Genomic DNA, 26,741 nt, shown 5'->3' on the forward strand with positions numbered 1-26,741 from the left:
GACGATCAGTCCAGAGGGATGTAAACAAATGTTGCAGATAGAGGAGCAGAAGAACAAAGAATGTTTGCATTAGCAGGGACTCAACAAGATTTATCACTATCAATCCACAAGGTTTGTTGACATCCGTGCGGACGCGTCCAAACCTGAATATTTATTCCGGAAGCGGTCTTTTTCGATGCAATCGGGTACATTTATCTGGCTGCGTCTCGGTTTGACAGATTGTGGTAAGGCCTTACGGATGAATTGCAGCAGTACACCCGTTGGTACGTAAATTCCATTAGATTGTTACTTACGAAATATCAAATTTTATTATCCACAGCTGCTCCAGTTTAACAGGCTTACGGGAGGAGCTTTCCAGTCAGCAAGTTTGACTTCTGGATGCGGCTGCAGGGACTTCCACGTAGTGGCAAATTCATCCTGAAAGCATCCTCATCGGTCGCAGCATTTTGATGGTGCCTTCCGTTAATCGCTGGAACAACCGGAACTGCTAGTTTTGCCGGTTCCATCTTGACTGCGTCTTCCGAAACAGAATCGGCGAACGCAGGTACGAAGGTTAAAATTCACTTTTAAAAGATTGCTTATTCACAATTTTACAACGATTTGTTGATTTCTTTAATAAAATTTGACAAGCCGACAAGAATTCGTTCTGCACGCGATGGCGTTTCTTTTTGACAGAGAGAATTGACCCCTGAGGGAGCGTTACGTAACGCGAAAAATCGGACTTTTAGACCCCCTCCCCCCCCCCCTCGTAACAAAATTTCCATACAAATTTCAAAAATTTTGTATTGAGCGTAACACGGCCTCCGACCCCCTCCCCCTACTGCGTTACGTAATAAAAGAACGCTCCCTGAGACTGAAAACGTAAATCATTTCAACGTCGGACGGCGTAGAACTATAACTACCCAAAATTGGGTCCAGTCCATTCGTTTGAAGTGGTTTGAATAATACACATGAAGGTTTATTTTCATCTGTTTTTTACGAATGTTAACATAAGTATGTGTTGAAGTAAGTATTTTTAAATGTTCTTACAATTTATTTCATTAACCTGTTTTTTTTAAGTTTGGGTCCAATAATTAATTTTTTGTTTGTTGATTTCATTACGCAATTTAATCATGCTTATTTTTCTAAGCGCAATTGGGTACTAAAGCCCTATGTCAATTTTTATGTACAACGGTAAAAAACACGATTAAAAACCATTTCTGATCACTATTTTTCATTTTAATGCAAAAATTTTTTTTTACAGGACAACATTTTTTCGATGGATCAACTATGGTCCCCTTGGAACGAGCTGTCAAGTAGGAGCTTTTCTGTCAAGAAGGACCGCGAGGTTAATTTTTCAAAATTGATTTAAAAATCCATTTTAAACTCTTTGTGGTCCTACAAAGGGTCATTGTACTCAGAAAAATAAGCTTTATCGCTGTAAACAATAATATCAGCAATCTAAGCTTCATTTTAGGACCCAATTGACTTAAAAATCCATTTTAATCCTTTGCGGTCGTACAAAGGGTCATTGTACTCAGAAAATAAGCTTTAACGTTGTGAACAATAGTATCACAAGTTTTTTTCGACATGAATTTTAGTGTTGTACCGTACTTTTGTACTAAGCTTGCTGGGATTCTTGTCTAGTCAGCGGTATGCTAAAATTGTTTATGTTTTGCTATATTTTAAACATTTCATGTTTTTTTTCCATGAACAATACTATTATTTACTATCATCAGCAGAAAAAAAAACGTTAACCTGATTGATGCAAATCACAAAATATGGATATTTTTTTATTATTTGTTTTGTTACTTTTTGAGTGTTTTTAAAACCGCCTTGAGTCGGATATTCAAAAATACTGAAAAAGCAAAAGAAAAATGGTTTATTGGACCTTTTAAATAAAATAATAGAATAATAGAATTAAATAATAGAAATATTTTCAGCAGCATTGAAGTAATACCTGCGTCAAGAAGATCGAAGTAATCCATGCGCGTGTGCGGTTCGAATTTTTTTTTCGCTGTCAATTTGGTTCTTCAATTTTGCATCCAAAAAATGTAATAAATATTTAATTTTGCCCTTTCCTGGCAATATTCGGTGGAAAACTTGGTGGTCAAGGACAAGCGGTTCAGCAGTGGTATCCAGCGGAGCAATTGAACTCAACCTGATTTCGAAAAGGGGTTTGGTGTCAAAACGGCCAAATAACGTAGAGCCCGAGCCTGTTGCAGATATCGGAGCTGCATTCCGGATTCCAACGCGAAGAATCATCATAGACAAGATCAAGATCAGTCAAGATTTTCCAGCAGCAGCAAATTCATCCGGTACACTTTCATGGACAACGGAGGAGTCAATCGGCAACGTCGCCAATCCCAGCTGAAAGTTGTCGTTGGCTGTTTTAAGTCGAAGGGAGTTCATCCGGTCGCAAGTTTATCAAATCGGAAAACTCCTGGAACTCAAATGAAGCCGGTCTTGAAGATTACATTATTTGGTGAGCCCGTTCCTTTTCTAAAACAAAAAAGGTGCAGTGGTAATGCTACAGGCATAACCATCATGACGAAGAACTTCGGACACAAAAGTTAATGATTTTTTTATAGTTTTATTATTTGCGTTTCTTGGCCACAAAATCAATCACGAAACGGTTATTTCTTAAGATCTATTTATTTCTGCTCTAAGATCTTATGGTATTTCTGCTCTAAGATCTTATGGTATTTTGACGTTGGATAACGTCTAAAGTTTTGAAACGCTTCACAGCTAATCGTAATGTCAAGATTTTCGTGCCAGTTGATTTGAAATCATTTCATCAATTAAACTTTTGGCATTGAACATTTTTTTAGAAATATTTTGAAATAATTGAAAGCCATTATCAGGACTCCAATTCATTACAAAGAGCCAGTCTGAACCATGTGTTAAAGATTTTCTTTGCGTCACAACAAATTTGAATCACATTAAACGATTTATTCCCACACATTACAAGACTTTTTTCTCGTTTTGACGTTTCTACGGTGTTCTCTCTGCCTTCCTACGGCATTCGCCACCTAGATTTCTTCGTTCCACGAAATCCCAAAACGAAAATCTATTTCATTTGCGTACTCAAATCACTCTCGACAGTCTACGAGGAAGGGACGACACAGCGGCAACAAAGATAGCTGAAGGCGGAGAAGCATCGTGGCGAAGGGGCAGACCGAACCTGGAAGGGTTCAATGTTGTTCGTGATGGGAAAATGTTTTGGCAAGGCTCTTGCCAGCCATCGGCGACAGCCAAGTAAATTTCAACAGCAAGCATTAAAAAGCCCCTTTTAGGGTTCAAATTGATTACGAAAGAGTTATTCTCAATTTCAATAATTTCGCAATTATCGATTTATTACCCCCAGCGATTTATTACTCATATTGCCAAAAAGTTCAAGATGGTATGTCAGAGACATAACCGAAAGACATAGGACCAAACATTTTGAATGAGTTTTTGGATAGCTAGGGGAACGGCATCTAATTCCAGCGTGCCTCTAATGTTGGCAGGTCAGAACTTTGACATTCAATTAAAGCTAATTAAAAGCGTTTTCAACTGAAATCGAGTGATAAATAGCTCAATGAGAAGCGAGCAAGCAAGTTTCTATCAAAAGTTTTGCAAAATTAGTTGTTTAAATAGTGAAAATCAGCAAATTGGATGGAATTAGGAGCGAGTGCTTAACCTGCCAAACATACGAGAATTTCCCCTAGTGAAATCTGGGATAAGATTATTGTATTTTGTTTCATAGATTTGTCGGCAAAATTGTCCTAAATGTTCCCCCAATGTGAACTTTCCATGAGGGCACCGGCAACTCCAGGTTGTGGCCACTACTGTCGAAATGGCCATTTGCAGGTTCAATATCAAAACAATGAATTTTGATACCCACACCCAACCGGCGGTCGCATGATTGTGATACATGGCGGCATGAAAGTATATCAGAATCTGCATGAAATCTGTCCTCATGCATTTTTTGCGATATAGGGGTATGACATTTTTGCCCGTTACCGACAATTATCGACATTACCGAAGGCTTTTTGGTTGTATTTTACAAAAAAAAACCCTTAACAGATCGAGGATTGAACCACCAACTTCTTGGTTTTTGATCCGACACGCTACCACCGCGCTATGGACGCTTGACGAAAAGTGAGTGAAAGAGCACCAACATATGCTTCTCTTTAGAGTGTTGCTCGGGGACGGGCCAGCATTATATGTGTTGGTGAGAACTGCAGATCGCTGAAATGTTTACAAGTGGGCAAAAATGATCTAGGGGCTTGCTGCATAAAATGTTATAAAATGTGACATTTTCTGCAGCAAATCCACTGTTGCAGATTTTGAGATATATTTTTCCTTTGGGTGCATATTGCAACAACCCGTATGTTTCGGTTAATGTTACCTTGGGCCCAAGAGGAACCTGCTTTGAGGGCACCGGCCACTCCAGGTTTTAGCCACCACTGCCGAAATGGCCATTATCATGTTCAATATCAAAAACCATGAATTTTGATACCCATATTGCCACAACTCATATGGTTCTGTAAAAGGCCCTCCGGGCCCCGGGGAACCTTCTTTGAGGGCACCGGCCACTCCAGGTTTTAGCCACCACTGCCGAAATGGCCATTTTCATGTTCAGTATCAAAAACCATGAATTTTGATACCCATATTGCCACAACTCGTATGGTTCTGTAAAAGGCCCTCCGGCCCGGGGAACCTTCTTTGAGGGCACCGGCCACTCTAGGTTTTGGCCACCACTGTCGAAATGGCCATTTTCATGTTCAGTATCAAAAACCATGAATTTTGATACCCATATTGCCACAACTCGTATGGTTCTATAAATGTCCCCCCAGGCCCCGGGGGAACCTTCTTTGAGGGCACCGGCCACTCCAGGTTTTGGCCACCACTGGCGTAAACAAAATCTTTGAACGAATTGGGGAAGCTTCCTGACTGACCCGGCTGTGCATCCCGGGCCGTGACCAATTACACGAGCTCGTAGTAGATTCGTTGTACTAACCCATACAACAGGGCTACAACAATTTTCACACAGTCTACTAGGTTAAACGATTTTACTCCACTGCCTAAAAGTTGCCTCCGCTGGCGGTTTTGCTCGTCCCCGGGTGTATCTGTAGTTGGTCGCAGTCTTTGATGGCCTTTTCAGGTGACGAATTTAGATACATCAATCGAACATCCGTGGAAGGGAAACTCGACGCATCGAACCCAATCAGCGTGTACCATGAAACGGGAGTGTGTATGTATGGTGTGTCATTCTACGGCATTCGCACACAATTTGCCCTCTTCGGTGCTGCTCGATCTCTCTCTCTCTCTCTCTCTAGAAAATAAAGGTAATTTTTCAGAAGAAATCCTTCTCCGGAAGAGAGAATTTGGGGCTCTCTCTCCTGCTGCTGCTGCTTCAAGCGTCTGCGGCTCAGATAGTTATTATGAGCCGACCCGACTTGTTCAGCATCTCGGTGGCAACTAAGTGGAGTGGAAAGGGTAGAACGCATTTTTATACTTCTACTTCGCTATTACTTCCTCTTTTCACAAGCACGCAAGATTTTTCCTCATTTTGCCGTTCCTACTGCATTCTCTCTGCCTTCCTACTGCATTCGCCACCAAGATTTTATCGTTCCGCGATATGCCAAAACAAAAATCTATAAATATAGGTCGATTTGTCATTTTCGCAATCATTTCACTCTCGACTTTCAAAGAGGAAGGGACGACGCGTCAGCAAATGAGGAAAGGTGAAGGCGAGAAACAGACACGGTAGTCTCGAGCTGGGCCGCAGTTCCCGGTCGGACGAGTCAACCAAACCGGGAATACCTGACGGCGGAGATGCTTGAGCTGAGGATAAAGTTGAAGCGTTCAACGTCGTTTCGATGGGGCTTTTTCTGAGCCAGTGTTTTTTGAAGGCTGTTGCCAGCAATCGGCGACGGCTCCAAATTTTCGAAAAGTTATTCTGACTTGTGCATTTTTGCAGCAGGCGATTTTTCCTCTCCGTGCTACACACACACACACACACACACACACACACACACACACACACAAAGCGCGTATGACATTCTACCACACAGAAACAGTGGTTTCATGCTAACTCTGTGGTGAAATGATTTTTATTCGATCTTTTTTAAATTTTTAGGGAACATTCTTAGAGGGAAATTTTGAAGGAACAACTCTTTCGTGAGATATTTGGTGGCCCTGAAAAGGGCCGTTTGTTTATCAAATCTTCCGCGAGGTGTAGTACTTCATTCGGACCGCTTCTCCGGTCAACGTTGAGGAAGATGTCCATGGCTTTGGTCTGGGTCAACCTGCATCAGCACCACGTTCCTAAGTGCTACTTGCGGCGGGGCTTTTGCTTCTTGTCCGTTACACTTGCGATGGTGGAGGAGCTGCTCTTCTTTTTTCCCGATGGTCTACAGTGGCGATTCGTTCCGAAGTTCCGATCCTTCGGGGTGATGGCGGCCAGATTCGTTTCGTCAACCAGCGGACGGGCCGCGGGCTTGGCCGGTTTCCTAACTCCTTCGGAACCTTGGCCTGTGGTTTGCTTCTCCTGCGGTGCAGCGGTTGTTCTTCGTTGTTTGTCCGTTAGGCTGCCTAGGGAAATTTTCGCCTTCTGCGCCCTCTTCTGCTGCAGCTGATGTGGCCTCGACGACGATCCACAAATTATGAGCTGAAGTGGGGCGCAGCAGGCTGAGATTTTTGGACTGCACGCGCTTACACTCACACACACATATGTAATCGCTCGTAAATTTCGAGGTGATTCTGATAGAGTTATCTAAGCCCGCTCTCACGCACACTAGCACGCCATTTGTTTTGCTGGACTGTACAAAATTTAACCTCAATCTTTTTCGTGTACGTACACGCAATACATACGCACGTAGATAACTCTATTCCGAGGCTGGATTTAATTTCATTTCCGTTTTGCGTAACCGTGCAGCAACATTACAGAGGAGCAGCTACATTTTGATACCTTTATTGCCCCAACTCTTATGGTTCCGCCAATTTCAAATTTCATGTCCAGTATCAAAAACCCTGAAGTTTGATACCCATATTGCCCCAACTCTTATGGTTTCGCAAATGTCCCTTCATCGGAACACCCCCTAGGGCTCCGGTCACTCCGGATTGCGGCCACTACAAATTTCATGTCCAGTATCAAAAACCCTGAAGTTTGATACTTATATTGCCCCAACTCTTATGGTTCCGCAAATGTCCCCTTATCGGAACATCCCCGGGGCCTCCGGCCACTCTAGGTTGCGGCCATTACTGCCAAAATGTCAAATTTCATGTCCAGTATCAAAATCCCTAAGTTTGATACCCATATTGCCCCAACTTTATGGTTCCGCAAATGTTCCCTTATCGGAACATCCCCGGGGCCTCCAGGTGGTGGCCACTACTGCCAAGCGCTGGTGGCGCTTGCGAGAGGAGCTGAGCTCTCGCTTCGGTGGTAGACCACCGACTGAAGCCAGCTTTCAAATTTCCCGTGGTTTTGTAGGGAAGAGAGAAGTGTTGGCGCTCGCGAGAAGAGCTGAGCTCCTCTCGCTTCGGTAGACCACCGACTGAAGCCAGCCTCCGATTTCCCATGGTTTTGTAGCGAAGCGGAAGGCTATTGAAGACGCCACTTTGTGGAGAGTTTGTGGTTTGTAGGGAAGAGAGAAGGTTGGCGCTCGCGAGAAGAGCTGAGCTCTTTCGCTTCGGTGGTAGACCACCGACTAAACTAATGCTGTGGAGGGGTGGCGTTTATATTTATATCAAAACCGTCGGCCGCGTTGCTTCTGTGATTTTCCCCTCTGCTTGGGGAAGGCGTTTCATTTTTCGGTTTCATTTGGAAATTTTGGATTGCTACCCTGTATAGAGCCCTAAGACGAAGTTCTTCGTCAAAACTCTCTCGCTAATACACTTACATTCGCTCAAATCACTCAAGACATCCACGCCAACCTTATTATATACGCGGTAGGGTGTTCCCTTAGTCGTTCGCTGTGAGTTGTGGATTGCCTGCTTCTCTAATGAAGGTTTGACTTGGGGGCATGCTTATTATTCCTTGTCGCCCATACCCTCAGTGACGTGATGGGAGCAAGGGCGTCTATAAAGTGTCCCTACACCGCTACAAATTTCCGGCGCTGGGGAGGAAGCGGGAAACCATTTTGATCTATGCGCTGGTATTTGTAGTATAAAAATCGTGCAAAAAAACTTATGCACGTGGGTGTACAGACTACGGAGTAAAAGATGATCGAATTGTTCACCTAGCGCTCACATGTGTTCCAGGACCAAGTTGCCTGCGGGTATGGGGATCATACATACATACATACATACATACATTGAAGTAATACCTGCGTCAAAGTGCAAATTATAAAACATATTGAATAAAAATAATTTTCCACAAGTTTTAAGGCTTTTCCTGATCTGTTGTACAGAGTTTTCAATCGATTGTACATTTTTAATAAATTAAATTGTCTTTTCTAGTAAGATTTTATTTGTCCCCTTTTTTTGAAGAATTTATTTGGGGGAAACTTAAACTCTAGAGTTTTTGTTTAAAAGGTCCAATAAACTATTGTGTTTCATATGTTTAAAAGACCTTTTCAAAAAAAACTCTGTAACTATAAATTTAACTTCTATTGTATCCAGTCATAAAAACCATATTGCCTATACCATCAGACACACACTTATAATACTATCAATATCAGGTGATAGCCTGGGGGTGAGATTGGGTCATATAAAAATGCTGAAATTTGTATGACCCAATCTCACCCCCCAGACCCAAGGTCACCCCTGATGACGGTACGTTATTTGTGGCTGGTGCCTTGCTAAGCTGAGTCCGCGACTGAACTTTAGTTTACAGACGTTTTACCCAAGTTATTACAGAGTTAAATCTGGCAACCCTGCATGTGTTGAAAAACAACCTCAGTCACAGGGGTAGAAACGTCAAATAAAGTGTTGCTGCCCGGTCGGAAAAAAATCTGGTAAATTTGAGTGTCTGGCGCAGGCGGACGTTTGTCGTGCAGTTCAGACACACTTGGCACATTTCTTTTAGCCAGGTTTTGCGTGACGCCCGACGAATCTGGCGAAAATCTGGCGGGATAACTCACAGCTGTCTGGCACAAAAACCAATCGGTTCAATCGGTTGAACCGTGCACGACCGGTTTGTTGCATATTCGCCAGAATTCTGGCAACATTCTTGGGCCAGTCGGGGGGAAAATCTGCCAGACGTCTTGCGCAGCTAAGTGCAGCGCCCAAGACAAAACGCCCGCCAGGCGCCCCCCTTTTCCGTCTGGGTGATGCAGTGGCCGAAATGTTTTTGAATTTTCCTTGAAACCGAGGAAATGTTGTCCAGTAGTAAAGCGAGACAGCTGGACGTCCGCATTTGCCGTTTACATGTCCGGTAAGTCTGCTGTGGCCTCGCAGCTTTCTCAACAGGTGATTGTGGGGTCTAGTCAAGACTTAGTAACAGAGAGCAAATCTGTTTCCAATCCGGGGAAAGAACTTGTTGAACTTAATTTGATTAACAACCTTGAAGCATGATTGAGCACCATCATTAGAGAAATTTGAACAGAAATCAACAGTTCCCCTGGTTTATTTTCAACAATTTATACAAAATATTGATATCATAAAATTTGTCCAACAATGGATTTACTACAACCCACTGAGAATTTTGGTTCGAGCTCGACTCGATCTCGAGCCAGATCGACTCGAGGCCCGAGCCAAAATTTTTTATGGGAAGGTAGTACATTTCTAGAGCAACATTTGAAAGCGGTGTTACGACATTGCTCTTATGGCCTTTCATTACACGCGTTTAAATGGAAAGAAAGTCCGTAAGAGCGGTAAGAGCCGTCGTACCACCCCTTTCAAATGTTGCTCCAGATTTCTCGTGTTAGTTTGCAGTAGGAATTAAAAGCCACCACGTTCTCCGACAATGTTTGATTTTTTTATTATCTGAAACATTTCGAATTAACATTGATTGATAAATTGAGATAAAGGACGTGCAGATGAAAAATCAAAAGCATTTTTGAAATTAATATTTCTTGAATAACTATTTAGAGGACCGATCGAAAACGTCTTCTTTACAAATGGCACTTAAGACCCATTGCAAACTGATTTGAGATTTGAACCCATGCAGAAAACAATAATAATAATAATAATAACTAATATCTTGAACAGCTGCTAGCAAAATGCGCAAAACCATTGACCAAAAGGAATTCCTGGATTTGATCTACCCGCCGTTGGAACATGCTCTAAATGAATGAAGGCTCCAGAATGTTAAGTTATATTCATGTCATAAAACCAAACCCGCGAGGATAAACAGTTTGCGGTATCAGACTTGAATAAGTGCGTCTACAGCAGCTCCAAAGCAGATCTTACTGAACTAAAAGGGTGTTAGTTCATCCCTGAACGGATAATCTATTTTATGTTTAAAATATATTTTGTGCTTCTTTTTAGGTCAGATGCCGTACTTGCGTGAAAAGTCCCGGATCCAACGGAAACGAAAACCTCGACCCCATGCACCGCTATGTCGACGCTTACATCTTCTTCCACCAAAGTTGTAAGTATATTCCGTATTACTAAAATCACAAATTTTTACTTTCGACTTGTAGCATATTTGCACGTTCCACTTATCAAAATCATCTTTCGATCTAAACTAGTCGCTATTGTCGCTTATTAAAAAAAACTTCGATATTGCCTCGTTGAATCCAGAATCCGATGTCAAAATCAAACACACTAGATTACTTTTGAGATTTTTCTAGATGTATTTTGAATATTCAGTCCTATTCGTGCAGAATATTCAAATTCGCTCATAAATAAATCCAAAAGTGCATTCAAAAGTATTTGAAATTTACATCGGATTCTAGATTCAACGGGGCTAAAAAAATTTTGCACTTTTGTAAATTTACGTTATTTTCATCGGAATTTTACATGTTTTGAGACACTTTTTGGTCGATAACTTTACGTCGGATGGCACTTAAATTTCAAATGAATTTGATGTAACAGCATCATTAATGACGTGCACTTTTGGTACATCATAAATGATGTAAATTTACCGGATTTTTTTCTGTGTAGATGTATCAGAATTATCACAACATAGTGTTAGAACATAGCTAAAATAGCTATTCCAATTCGCCCCATTCAACCCAGATGACGGTACGTTTTAGGCAAATTTTCAAACAATTGGCATTTAAGGTAGAGTTCATGAAAATCTGACCATATTTTAGGAAAATGTTGGTAAAGTATCAGTATCAAAGAACAACCACGTTGAAAGTTTAATGGTGGTTAATTTAAAAATTAGAAGAATAGTGTATCTTTTTTTACCCATTATCAACCTACCCTTCCTGACGGTAACTGAAAACGATATTTTGTTAAACGCATCCTAAAATAAAAATGTTTCAAATTCAAATAAATAATTAAAATAAGCTATTTTTTCTATATAAATTGTTTCGGCTAAAAGCCCTGATTTTCTGCTACCTTCCACTCACTCCCTGAGCAACCAGCAGCAAATCAAATCGTACCAATTCTTCCGCGCATGGCAAGGCAACTAAAAGTTCAGAGAGAAGAGTTCGATTTTCAGCATTTTACCATCATCGGTATCGCCGAACTCGCACTCAGCAAGGAGCAACTGAAGAAAACATTGTAAAGTTTACACTGTTAGACTTCCTCACACACAGCTCAAACATTATCGCGAACAGCGAATCTACCACCGATTTGGCCGAAAAATCAACCCACGAAGCTACCATGTGCTTGCCCCAGACTGACGATGACGTGAGAAACGCAGCGCGAACACTTCCTCTAGTTATGAGTCACTCTGGTTCGGGAAGCTTGGCTTGGCGACGCTGAGCAGTCTCTACGTTTCCATGTGAAGAATACGATGGTGTCTACTTCTTTTTGAAGTGCACCGATGATTGCGGTCTTCCTGGCCGAGCCTCCAGTTGCAAAGAAGACGGTAGAGTTAACTAGAGACTTTTGATCAAAACTGAGTACAAAATGACCCTTTTCGGTGAAATGACCAACTCGTTACAATCATCACTATCAGGGCGTGAATGGACTTCCGCGTGGAGGCAGTTCAAGGCTTGTGTCCCAGACAAAATATCATAAATTTTAGCCCAATAACCGTGTGACCGCGAATGATAAGATTTCAGAGTACCTTTTGCGCCACCACCACACGTAGCCACGGCGGGACGGCGTGCCCTGCAGGAGGGTACAAAAGATTATCTTCCGCCGACCAAAAACCATATAGTTAAGACATCACGCCGACAACAACCAGACGTCGTCGTGGTGTCTTGGCACACGTTCATTGCACGTTTTTATTCTTCATAAGTTTTTTTCCATTTCTTAAAATTAAAGAAAAAAATTAAAAAAACGATTCAATGGACCAGTTTCACAGAAAGCTGCCGTAATTTTTTTTTTCGATCAACATTTGAGAACGATAAAAAAAAGATTGATTTGTCGTGATTTGCATCTTTTGGAATAATGGAATACAAAAATATCTGTATCGATACAGTGAGTGATAGAAAAAAACATTCATTTGATGATTCCTCCACCAAAATATCAGAAAGTATTGCTGTATAGTGCTTGTGAGATTCCATCTTAGTATTTTGATTCCCAGCAGGGACTTTCGCGTTCTTTCACTCACTCTCTTTTCCTCGATTACGCGCTTTCACTGACGAGTGTTGCGATCTCTCAGAAAATATCAATTGAAGAATGCGTTTTGGAAACGACTGTTACGTCGCTCAAACTGCGCTGGCGAAATTGGGTTTGTACTGGCAAAAAAAACGAGGTCGCATAGGGGAGAGTGGGGAGACTTGATCCCCTTTTTTTTGTATATGTTTTGATAAACTCTTAGAAAAATGCCAAGCGCTTTAAAAAAATATTTTAAACCGGCATTTTCAAAATTTTGGGGGTAATTTGATCCCCCTTTCAACATTTTGAAGAAATCTTAAGCAAAATGTTTCTTATTAATCCAAACTTTTAATTTTCTATAAGATACAGCAATGTCACATTAAACCTGTACGTTTGTGTTCAAAATATAACAAGTTTAGCATGTAAAATATTTATAAACTTAAAATTTTCTTTTTTAGACCAAAATTGAGCATGTTTACAAAAGCTGGTAATTTTTGTTTACAAAACTTTTGAAAAATGGTTCAAACTGCAGTTAGTTATGTACAACTATACTGAAGGAAACTATGTACGAAAACCCAGCCAAATTATTTAATCTTGAGGCTGATTCCAGTAACTGTAAAAATGCAGGGATCAAGTCTCCCTAAACGCACTTTTTTAAACAATTGATTGTAAAAATAGTATGATGATAAATTTAACGTCAAATAAGTAAGGGTTTGGAGTTGATATGTTTATCAAACAATTCATGTATGAAAAATATTTTTTGAAAATTTTTGAGTGTTTTCTACACAGAAAAATATTCCTGTAAATTTACATTATTTATCATGTACCAAAAGGTATCATGATAAATGATGTATATTTACATTAGGTTCATTGGAAATTTACATCAGATTCATTGGAAATTTACATTAGTTTTGAAAATTTACATTAGTTTTGGAATTTACATTACTTTTGGAATTTACATTAGTTCAAATCAACTAATTCTGATTGGCCAATGGGAATGAGAAGCTCGACTTGGATTGCAGTAGGAAAAGGGAGTGGCCTATGTTCTATTTCAAAATGATTGAAACGGGCAGCAAAAGGAAATTCGGATTTTAAAAAGTTGTTTCACAGGTAGGGTACGCTTTTCCGTCGACGGCCAAGTGGAATAACGCTGGACTGGAATCGAACGGACGACGGGTAGGGAGATCGGTGTTACTGCTGCTACCCGCTGCCGACTGAGCCATTTTCGCATTTTATAAACGAGCGGCTAAAGCATCAACTTGTTCAGGTCGAGGCTCAGGCAGTGGGCCAGCGAAGTATGAGAGCGATAGAAAGAGAACCAAATATAACTATTTCGGGTAGTTTTGAAGTCTACGTTTGGCAGAAATACATTGGATATATGATTTACATTAAATAGGAATTTACAGGAAGCCGAACACGGGTAGAAATTCATCAGATTTGTGTTTCCATGCTCAACGTTTCCATTAGATTCATGATTTACATTAGATTTAGATTTACATTGGAGTAATTTCCATGACTTTTTACTCTTTACATCATATTTCAACATTACATTGAGTGAGTTTACATAAGAAACAGTAACTACGTGCTGTGTAAATTTACATATTTTTTTCTGTGTATACTTATCAAAACAAAGAAAAAAGATCTCTTGGAAGTTTTTTGTAGCACTTCTTCGAAAAATGTGTGTAACTCAATCTAAACATTTTTTAATTTTTTTCTTTGTTTTCTACAATGAGTTTTAGTCAATTTCGCACAACTTTCTAGAACAAAGCTAATTGTTTTACCAACATGCTGACGAGATACAGGCTTGGGATCAAGTCTCCCCGGGGATCAAGTCTCCCCACTCTCCCCTATATTCAGCGCTTAGAATATCAGAATAAAAGAAGGGCCATGACAGTTCATCGTCACAACGTTATAAGAATTTACCAATTTTGGTTCAAAATGGTACAAAACGGGAGGATTACGATAATATAATATAATCGTTATCTAATTTCGATAATTCTTGTCGACGATAACTAATTTAAGATGCGCAGTGCTATTCATGTAATTGTCAGTGAGAGTGTTTAATTGTTGGAGAAAGATTTAATAAATATTCTTCTTGTAATTCCGTCGTGAAACTAGGGACCTTTAAAGGGAAATGAAATGTTCGGGGAGAAATTTCAAAAACTCGAGGTCACTAAGTTTAAGGTTGAAAAACTTGTATTTTTCTTTAGTGCTGGCACTACCAGATTATTATAAACAACAGTTTTACAACGCTTGTGATTGTTATATATCTGGAGTTTTTTTTAAAAAGGTCCAATAAACCAAATTTCCAGTTTTTGTTTTTTGGGTGTTTCTGAAGCCTCCTTTGGTTCAACAACCAACAAACACCCAACACCCAAAAGCAAAAACTGAAAATTTGGTTTATTGGACGAAACGGCCTACTTTTCCCAAACAAAAATAACAGATTTGAAAATCAATACCTTTCAATACCAGTGCTGAAAAGTAGGAATGGGTGCTGAAAAAATGAACTTTTCAACACTTGGATCGACAAGTAAAATATTTCAATATTGTTTTGTTTTGAACGGTGAATCAACTTAACACATGGATGTTTGATATAAAATTCCATTCAAAAAGAGTTTTTCGGAATTGCAAAAAATATTGTAAGCAACTCGTTGCGAAACTTGATTTTGTCAGCACTCGTCGTACTTATCCAACTCGGAAAATCTCGTTGGATGAATGTACGACTTGTGCTGAAAAAAATCTCATTTTCACAACTTGTTGCATAAATTACTAGCATGGAACTCGTTGCAAAACTAGTTTTTTCAGCTCTCGTCGTATTTACGAACAAACTCGTTCTGAAAAAATCTTCTTTTTGCAACTTTTTGCATAAACTGCTATTTTCTGTTTGAAAAATCATTTAAACAAAATTTACGAATCAATTCATATAAGCCTATTGAATCTATAAAAAAATATAAACTTGTTAGTGTTTAACCCTCTACTGTCATTTTTTTTTCAATTTTTTAGCTTATCCCGTGCGTTTCCCGGTAATTTTGAACAACTTTTGTTCTACGGCAAACATAACTTCTTTTGTTTTATGTTTTTCTACTTTTATTTTTTGTGTTTTAATTTGCATTTATCTTGTTTAATTTATGTTGGTAGTATTTGGCTTGCTCTACCACATCCACCACATTTTGTCTTTCTATTTTTTTTATGTTTTTACAGTCACTTTTTCAATTTTTTGCTTGTTTTTCACTTTTTCTGTTATAGAATGGCACCATTATCATTTAAATTGTAAAAAATGCGTAGACGCATAGTCTGGAACCCTACAAAAATTACTGCATGCTTCTTTTTAATTAACTTCTACACTTAAATTACATTTTTAAAAGTCACATAAAACAACACAAACTTCCAACCCTAATATTCTCTAAAATTTTAAGAGTTCGCGAAGATCTTCTTTCCAATGCTTTTAAAAGATCAAAAATTGGTTGCAAATGGATTTTTGTAATTTTTTATCAAAGCCCGTCTAGAGGCGGGGTTGGGTTGTAGAGGGTTAATGTATGAACTTTTCAAAGAGATTTTTTTTCAAAAATGACAAACCTGCCAAGACAGCACAACCTCGCCTAACCGTCCGGTGTCGACCTGTACTACACAGTTCTCCGTAATCTGAGGTTCGGCACATTGAAATTAACCGTTTCAGCAGCGAGCGAAATTCGATAGTGCCTTGGACGGGATAGATGGCGGGTCTGGTCCGGCGATACCGGGGCGGTTCCGAGGCGGTTCAAACCAGCAGACGAAGCCATAAATTTTCTGGCGTGAAATTGCACCGTTCAATTGGCAGTTTTTTCTGCTTCTTATTATTTAAAGTTGTTGCTGCTTGCCACTGGTGGTATCAACGTGTGTATTGGTCATAGTCCGATAGCCGCTGGTTCCGAGGTTGTGGGTGATCGATTTTTTTCGCGGGGGTTGTAAATTTTTTTGCAGCCTAGGATGAGTTTGTAAATTGAGATTGTTTTTCGGGGGTTCACACTTATCGTAATGAATGCGTAAAAGGGTATAGGCCAAATGCTTAAATCGGTCATGACATTTTGCTCAGTCTAATTGCAACTATGACATGCCAATTAGTCGAATGCCACTGAATACTGTAACTGATGCAAACATTTTACGCAAAGCTCGACGAATCGAAGGTTTTTGGGTAACGCAATGCCGTAAATGTCACATTACGCATCAGCAGCAAAAGGAAGTGATCGAGTTTATGGAACCACCGCAGCCATCACATTTTAAGTAGCCGCGCATTTTATACCAAGGCCATGCAAAGCTAATTATCTCACGGTAGGTATGCGATTTACCTGGTTATTTTTCGAACACTAATTATGAACAAAATTGACAGAGTAGACAGTGTTGAAGGTGTCGAGATTCATTTTAGCGAGTTTTGTTTGAGGCAGTAAGTAAACAGATTTGTTTGAGAACAGTTGTATTATCACAAGTGTTTCGTATTGAAATTTTCGAAAATATTTTTCCATCCAATTGTTTAGCGTTATGCGTGACAGAATGCCATTTATGCGTTCCATTTCTTTAATCAAAACTTTTAAACTATTTTAAATAACCGTTTTTGCAAACCGCAAATTACAAATTTCACTTTCCCCTATCTCTCGATCTTTTCCAGAATTTCACAACCTGATTTCACTTGGTGACACAGCACATACATAACCAAAAAAATAGAAGCGAACTTGCATCTGTTTGTAGACATTTTCACCTGACCTTGAACTGCAGCCAACGAATTGCATCATTTTCCGAAATGCACTGCACTTTATAGAGCCAGCATGCTCTGTAGCTATGGTGGGTTGGGTTCAAAGAATATGGGGCAAAATTTACAGAACTAATTTTTCTTTGTTACTTTTAATATCGAAAATATACTTTCGATTCCAGCAACAATATTATCAACTTTGCATACATTTGACCTCCGCTCGATAAAACTGAAAATTCATATAAAATTCATTTTACCCCAAAAGGCCCGCGATATCCAAATGGAAGCGGTGCACGAAATGCACGACCAAATTTTGCATCCCCACGTGTGCAAGTCCTACTGCAAACCAACTGACCCAGACATATTTTTCCACGAATTACCGAAATCAAATTTGACGTCGGAAATCACGAATTTGGCACCGAGTTTGGTGTTTACCGAAAATGAAATTTGCCCATCGACAATCATCTTGCGAACGAAACTTGTGCTCCCCAAACGTGAAGTCGTTTATTTTTGGGCAACGTCAGTTATTTCGCAGCGAAATACCTGTTAGAACGCAAATGGTTGGTATTTTTGTGAGCAATTTATCAATCGTCGTCGATAGCGTGCCGCACGTAACTGCACCGCGCTGGATTCGTTCTATAGAACATTCGTAACAAACTAATTAAAGCAATTCCGATGAGATTATGTCATGTTTCTTAATTCAAAGTGATGCTGAACTTTTAGTTTCGTTTTGGTTTGTTTGGAGCTTTTGTAGGGATTCGGAAGGGGAGATTCATTGTTTGATTTTATTTTATCACAGTTTTTCTTCAGAAATCTTATCGATGTGTTAGATTTAATAAACTTTCGTAATCAAAAGACGCAAGTTGTCGCAGTTTTAGTGAAATAAGTTGTTTTTTCCCCGTTTTCGTCATTTTGTCGATTTTGCACGCGGCGCTCCGAAAGTTCCAGTTTTTTTGAACACCTCCAGTTTTCGAGTATGCCACGTAAAATTTTCCGAGGAATCCGACAAAAATATTTTCAGACATAGGCCTTTTGGTTCTTTGGACACGGTCAAAAAGGCATTTCAAGTTTTCATACGACTTTTTCAAATGTTTGGCTAGTTTTATCGGTCCTCAAATTATTTTTCCTTGAAAGGCCAACTAACTAGGGATCCTAAATAGGGAGACTGGTCGAAGCGAGTTTGACGTACCCAAACAGACATGAGCTTGACGTATCCAAACGAGCATTTGCCTTTACGCCCAGCAAAACTTGTCAGTGTTGCCAAGCACAAAACATACGTTGCCAGATCGATTTAGCAAACTTAGACCAGTCTCCCTATTTAGGGTTTCTACAACTAACCACCTTTCATTTTCATCTAAGACAGCTGAAATCGGTTGAAATTGTGTGATTTTTTGAAAAAGGTGGTTTTTGAGAAAATGGACGAAAATGACAATTTTTTGCACCGCCCTAGCACGGTGTAGGTCACTCTAATGGCCAAACAAAAAAAAAACAAGAGTTTAATTATTTTGGCCAAGGAACCCTCACAGAAATGTTTTTCGGTTTGTGCCCTTTTCAAATGGAATTGCTGTATATACACTAGGTTGGCTAGACATAATCGATTTTACAGAAAAGGCCCCTCTTTTTTACCATTTGATTTTTATAATCTTCATTTTTCACTCAATTTAAAAATTAACACCGTAGAAGTATAGTCCTGAATATCATCTAAAAGTTTCCCGAAGAAAGTATAATCCTATCTTGCTTCTGAAAAAAAGATACAGAGTTTTAAAAGAGTTTTTTTATATTTCTTGCCAACAGCCAGTTTTCGGTAGATATTTTGAAATCTTAAATTTTGACGTAATAAGGAAGCAACCTACACAGTAAAAAAATCATGGTTAAATTTAATCTAAAAAGGAGTATATCTTTTATGTCAGAAAAAAAGCTTTAATTTTACCTTTAGTAAAGTGTAAATTTACAACTGGCAGACGCTAGGAAAAAATATATGTATAATCTCAAAAAAATATCAAACCGGCGATAGTTATATCTAGCTTACTAAGTCCGCGCCCCATCCCGCACGGCCAACTCGCCGCTGTGAAAACTGGATTATCAAAGCCAATATACCAAATTTACACAGATACTTAAAATAACCCAAAAATCCGCAATCCGCTTGTGGAGCAGGGGGTCACTTTTTCTGGGCCCTTTAGTCCATCATTTGATTTCGGTTTGCCATTTTTACATCTCAAGACTTTAACATTTAACATAAATTTTGTAAGAAGATTTGATTTATCAGATGAGTCATATTTATTTGCAAATTTGGGCTTTAAATTTCATCAACGTTGTAGACAAAGTGTATCTTTCCCCAAATGTTAGTTTATAAAAGGTGTAAAAGGATATCCATCAGATGTTTGAGACGATTATTTTTGCCTTCCTCACCATACTGAGGAAAGGCTATAAAATCACTCGAAAAATGAACTTCTTAATTCGACCTCGTAGACCTACCTTCACGTATACCTATCGACTCAAAATCAAATTCTGAGCAAATGTCTGTGCGTGTGTATGTCTGTAAGTCCGTGCACCGAAAAAAAGCACTCGATTATCTCTGGACTGGCTGAACCGATTTGGGCCGTTCTGGTCTCATTCGATCCGTCTTAGGGTCCCACATGACCAATATTAACTATTATGAAGTTTTGTTAAGTATTTCAAAAGTTATGCTAAAAACGATTCTGGCTAAAGTTTGAAAGATTGTAAAAGGGTGGTTTTTGTAAGAAAACCCGTCTGATCATACATTTTTAGAAAGGTATTTGAAAGTCCTTTCTAATGAGCCCAAAACATTGAAGATCTGATAACCCTATCAAAAGTTATGAGCACTTTAGTGCCATTTGTACTCCTTTTAGAGGCCGGATCTCAAATATGTTGATGAAAAAGTTGTCCGGATCTATCATGCGACCCATCGTTGGATAGGTAATCAACAGACCTTTCCAATAAGCCCAAAAGATTGCAGATCTGAGAACCATATCAAAAGTTATGAGCACCTAAGTGTCATTTGTACACATTTCAGAGGCCGGATCTCAAATATGTTGATGAAAAAGTTATCCGGATCTATCATGCGACCCATCGTTGGATAGGTAATCAAAAGACCTTTCCAACAAGCCCAAAAGATTAAAGATCTGATAACCCTATCAAAAGTTATGAGCACTTTAGTGCCATTTGTACTCCTTTTAGAGGCCGGATCTCAAATATGTTGATGAAAAAGTTGTCCGGATCTATCATGCGACCCATCGTTGGATAGGTAATCAAAAGACCTTTCCAACAAGCCCAAAAGATTGCAGATCTGAGATCTCTATCAAAAGTTATGAGCACCTAAGTGTCATTTGTACACATTTCAGAGGCCGGATCTCAAATATGTTGATGAAAAAGTTGTTCGGATCTATCCGGAGATCTGGCTCCCGGGATTTTGTTGATTTGAAACTCCCGGGAGAAATGAACAGATATATGAGCAATTCTCGCTGAAACCGTCCCACTAGATGCACATGTTCTCAAATCGTTACGGCAATATTCTCATTCGATTCAGCGCACCAAAAAACCATTAAAACAACCTTCGAACCATTGAAAATGTCAGCCGTTAGCCACCTGTAAATAAAAACTTGTATTGAACTATGGATTTTTTCGAAAAAATGCCCTAATTTGGAGAAATGATATCTCCCAAAATACATTACCAAACATCAAAAAGTTATATATCGTTGGAAAGGTAATCGCGAGGGCTTTTTATCGCACTTTGAAAAACATTTCAAAAAATATTTTTTCAAGGGTAATTTTAAGGGTTTTTGAGAAACTTACTCTTAATTTTGAATTTTGACCGTGTTCGCAACCACTTATCATTACGCAACCATTTTCATTCGAAAGATTGGGAGATTTTGCATAAAATCAACTTGAGAAAAGTAGTGTAATGAAATAGTTTTCGTATAGTTATTAACGGATGAAAGAAATTGGTTAAATTTCAGTTAAAAATAACCAAAGCTCAGACTTCACAAATGAGCCTAATTTACAGTCAAAACAAAGCAGGATTGTATTTGAGCCGAATGTACAGTTATATGAGGCAAATCTGGACATATAGGATGAATAGGGACAGCTATTTCAACTATACTTTCACTCATCAGATCATATTTTTAAATTGTTTATGTAAAAACATACATAAACAAACAAGTTTCTAAATTTTATGCCATTAAGTACTCTGAAAACTAATGTCCTTACTTAGACTGTAGTCTCGATTCGCCACATATAACTGAAGTAATATTTTATGTACAGAATTTGTTTTGGGAAGGTCTGCTTTATTTGTATAACCTCAATCGTGCACAAAAAAGTGCAAAGTTGAAATCAATATTTTTTGATCAGGTTAAAATTGTATGGGGCTGTTGATACCATAAAAACAACCAACAAACTCGATTTTCGTCCAAATTGGACTACGCCCTTTCATTTGACACAAGTCAATTTACGATAAATTTACCTTAATTTGAGATTAAAAACTTCCCCAATCGAAAACTGAATGAAAAATTAACTAAAATTAAAACAAAAAAAGTTAAAAATCCCTTTACCCCACACACGGGGCAAAGCCACGCACTTATTTTTTAGAGTAATTGCCTGGTTCTCGACATAAAAGCAATTTGAGGTGAATTCTAGTACTACGTTTTGAAAGCAAGTGATAAGGGTACCATTTGGTATATACAACGAATCAAAAATATTTTATGGTCATCGGTGACAGAATGATTGTCACTAGGTGCGTATCGTTGCCCCGCTCTTCTCTATTCTATGTCAAAAATTGGGATTTATTTAACTTTAATTTTCAATTACTCTCTATATAAAAACCAAATTTAAAATTTTCATTTGTCCAACATAAATACATTGAAAAAAGTTTTAATTGAAAAACAGACTACACTTATTAATTCCACGTCTAATAATCTTTCTAGTGAGTTCTGACTCGACATTGTACGGCTTGCGGTTTCAGAGATATTGCAGTTTGTCAATGAAGGTTTTTAACATTGTTTGCAGAAAAGTGAAACTTTGGGGTGGTGTCAAATAAAAGGACCTAGTCCGATTTGGACGAAAATCGAGTTTTTTGCTTGTTTTTATGGTATCAACAGCCCCATACAATTTTAACTTGATCAAAAAATATTGATTTCAACTTTGCACTTTTTTGTGCACGATTGAGGTTATACAAATAAAGCAGATCTTCCCAAAACAAATTCTGTACATAAAATATTACTTCAGTTATATGTGGCGAATCGAGACTACAGTCTATGTAAGGACATTAGTTTTCAGAGTACTTAATTGCATAAAATTTAGAAACTTGTTTGTTTATGTATGTTTTTACATAAACAATTTAAAAATATGATCTGATGAGTGAAAGTATAGTTGAAATAGCTGTCCCTATTCATCCTATATGTCCAGATTTGCCTCATATAACTGTACATTCGGCTCAAATACAATCCTGCTTTGTTTTGACTGTAAATTAGGCTCATTTGTGAAGTCTGAGCTTTGGTTATTTTTAACTGAAATTTAACCAATTTCTTTCATCCGTTAATAACTATACCAAAACTATTTCATTACACTACTTTTCTCAAGTTGATTTTATGCAAAATCTCCCAATCTTTCGAATGAAAATGGTTGCGTAATGATAAGTGGTTGCGAACACGGTCAAAATTCAAAATTAAGAGTAAGTTTCTCAAAAACCCTTAAAATTACCCTTGAAAAAATATTTTTTGAAATGTTTTTCAAAGTGCTATAAAAGCCCTCGCGATTACCTTTCCAACGATATATAACTTTTGATGTTTGGTAATGTATTTTGGGAGATATCATTTCTCCAAATTAGGGCATTTTTTCGAAAAAATCCATAGTTCAATACAAGTTTTTATTTACAGGTGGCTAACGGCTGACATTTTCAATGGTTCGAAGGTTGTTTTAATGGTTTTTTGGTGCGCTGAATCGAATGAGAATATTGCCGTAACGATTTGAGAACATGTGCATCTAGTGGGACGGTTTCAGCGAGAATTGCTCATATTTTTTACTGCCTTAAGGCTTAAAAAACTTTCAAGTAATATAACTTTAAGTAATATAACAATTTTCATGAAACAGCCCCGTAGTTGTTGTTCTAATATTACGTCCAATGATTTTTGGGATTCTAGACCCCATACTCCATGTAGATATGTTGTAAGAAGTAAAATTTAGATAAAATTTGTAGGTTTGACATTCTTACTACAGAAACAAATATGTACATAATTGTGAGGAAGGCACCAACCACCATCGGTGGATTAAGTAACGTTTTTTCCATAGATTTGTAATTGAATTTTGTAGAACGCGATTTGATCAATCTGTAATTTCTGCAATCGAAACCATCGTTCCAACTTTAGGTAGTTAGGGTAGTTGGTGGGAATTTGTATGGAAATTTTGTTGAGGGGGTAAAAAAATCCTAATTTTTGCGTAACGTAATAAAAGAACGATCCCTTAGTTACCGTTCCGATTTTTTTTGAGGCTCGGGCGTCCGTGTTAGATTGACATGCGTTGGGTGTTTCAGTGTTATGTTTTGAAAAGCGTTCCACCCAGAACCCCGCTAATTAGCTTAACAATCTAAAGTATTAATTTCACTACTCGCTTACTGATCACTTCCACTTCACTTCCTTTTTTTCTGTCATTCAGTTGTTAATCCTCACGTTCCAGCATGAGCGTTTTCACTTTACGACTCCCCTCTTTTCCGATATCCGGTTTCCCGGCAGTGCCTGGAATCGGTATCGCGCAATCACGTGTCAAGTTGTGAAACCACAACTAAAATAAAACAACAACAACCAAAACATAACACGAAAAAAAGCTAACGCATACTCACGCACTTCAAACTTTTTTCTCACAGCAAAATTTAGCGAAAATAAGCTCAAGCTTTGAAGCTCTCCAAATAAGAGTTAATTTATCAGCTGATTTGATTTTTTTTTATTTTGCGTGTAAAATATTTACAAAAATGTTTTTATAGCGGTTAAACTTGCTAAATTCGGCATCCTTTTGAATTTGGATCCCCGGGATTTCACCACGGTTTTTGCTCATTCGAAGGGGTTTCCCGAACAAAACACAACCATAACAATTTCGCGTGTGCTGTGTGTAAGTCAGAGTGTGAGTGTAATGGGAGTAGGATAACCCATGACCATGCTGGATTTTCGCGTATCGATTTCTGGTGCGGCTCGTCTCACGTGTACCTTACCGACACTGACTGCTATGCTGTTTGCATATCTGCAGGGGGTCAACAATTAAAATTGACGTTTCGGTTGGTTTTCTTCAGGGTTGACATTGAGTGATGTGAAAACGTTTTTGTTGTTGTAAATGAGCATGGAATGAATGTAAACTAAATAGTTACATACTATAATGCTATTACAGAGCGATGAGTACTGAAGTGGTGTGTTCGATTGAACGCATGAGGATGAGGTATCGATTTTCTACAAGGTTTCTGCATCCTTGGATGCACCTTCATCTCCGCCTACTTTGAACGTGTAGCTGAACTTTGTTCATTGCGAATGGCGTTGGTTTGTGGATGAATTCAATGAAACATTGCTTTTGTAAAGTACATCCATTAAGAACCGAAAAGTATACTTAAACTTATGTATAGAGTGTGTATTGATGACTGATCTCTAACCACAGACACTAATTAAAACAGCGTTTCTCAAACTAGTATAGAACAACACAGCATTAAAGAGAAGACAGGCTTGCCAGAAATTTGGTGTGCCAGGATGGTAGGAAGCTGCCAGAGAGAGATAGTGGTCAATATTCACCCCGGAAACACTTGGCCGATACGGGTTCGTTCTTGCCTTGCGGACACTCTAATCAATTTGCCAAACTTGTATCACAATGCGTTTTCTTTTCTTCTCTTTATTCACTGCACAACCCCCGGACGGTTTGTCCTTGTCGTTGTCGTATCACCCGCAGAACAACTTCAGTCTTCAGCTCTAATCGATAATAATGGGAACTGTGCACTTTGTGCCTTCCACGTATAGCTGCGTACAATATCACATGTAGAACATTAAGCTGGACGAAAGCACTGAAACTAACCCACAATTTGCTCCGTCGCCAACGTCGAAATATCTCCGGGAAAATCGCGAAAACCGCAACCAAATTTTCCTACTTTTCCTCCAAAATGACCAGAGATATGGGCACGAGCGAAAAATTGAAGCGCACACGAGTTGTTCGGTTCACATCTTGTAACACTTTGTGCAATCCGGCCGAACGTACCGAGGTCAGAACCTGAATCCTATCGGTGTGTGAGTGCGAGAAGGATCATCATCATCCCCTTTTTGTATGACGTGCGATGGGGTGTCCTGTTGGGCATTGGTGGTGGTGTGTTGAGTTGTCACTCAGTGTCATCCCTGAAGGCTGAGTGATTTGGGGGTTGTTTTGCTGCAGCATGTTTGTTGTTGTGAGTGGGAATGTCGACACGTGGTCGACCTAGTTTGTTTGCATGTTGAAATGTAGATGGCTTGAACAATGTGATGGTATACTTGCAGGCCGATTTAAATAATAAAATTCAAATAAATACTAAAATATATATATACAGTGTATTATACACAGCAATTCCAGAGCCTAAACCGAAAAAAAAGTTCTCCGATCGGGCTCAAAATTTTTCTGGGGTTTCCTAGGCCAAATAGTCAAGGCACGAAATCGAAAAAGGGCTCATTTTCGTGTGTCTAACGGCAAATCATGTAACAGGCCAGGTTTTGATGGATCTAGACTAAATCGACCCCGCTGAGTCCGAAAATCGCGGTCACGAAGCCGAATTCCTTAAGGGAAGCGAGATATTCAAGATGGCGACCAATATGGCGGCTATATACAGAAGTTAACAATATCACAGTATAAAGGTTGTTGACGTGTCGATTTTAACTAATTTTGGGCCGCTTAACCCGAATATGACCATGAAAATCGGTCACGGCGACCCAGTAGCGTGTAATCCAAGATGGCGTCCAATATGGCGAAGAGAGAATTTTCAAGTATTTTTAAACAACATGTAACAGGCTTGTGACCGATCAAATTTAACTAATTTGGGGTCGCTGAACCCAAATATGACCATGAAAATCGGTCACGGCGACCCAGTAGCGTGTAATCCAAGATGGCGTCCAATATGGCGAATAGTGAATCTTCAAGTATTTTAAACAACATGTAACAGGCTTGTGACCGATCAAATTTAACTAATTTGGGGTCGCTGAACTCGAATATGACCATGAAAATCGGTCACGGCGACCCAGTAACGTGTAATCCAAGATGGCGTCCAATATGGCGAAGAGAGAATCTTCAAGTATTTTTAAACAAGATGTAACAGGCTTGTGACCGATCAAATTTAACTAATTTGGGGTCGCTGAACCCGAATATGACCATGAAAATCGGTCACGGAGACCCAGGAGCGTGTAATCCAAGATGGCGTCCAATATGGCGAAGAAAGAATCTTCAA

General features: G+C 39.0%; 1 protein-coding gene across 1 annotated transcript in view; it reads right to left on the reverse strand.

The window, feature by feature from the left end:
• Positions 1 to 25,545, reverse strand: part of LOC6042501 (solute carrier family 41 member 1) — a 109,417-nt gene extending 83,872 nt beyond the window's left edge. Inside the window, 1 exon segment of the mRNA XM_038248652.1 lies at positions 25,352 to 25,545. The gene's annotated coding sequence lies outside the window, so the exon portion shown is untranslated.
• Between the last annotated feature and the right edge of the window lie 1,196 nt (positions 25,546 to 26,741).

Source organism: Culex quinquefasciatus, chromosome 1 (assembly GCF_015732765.1).
Source record: "Culex quinquefasciatus strain JHB chromosome 1, VPISU_Cqui_1.0_pri_paternal, whole genome shotgun sequence".
Taxonomy (NCBI): domain Eukaryota; kingdom Metazoa; phylum Arthropoda; class Insecta; order Diptera; family Culicidae; genus Culex; species Culex quinquefasciatus.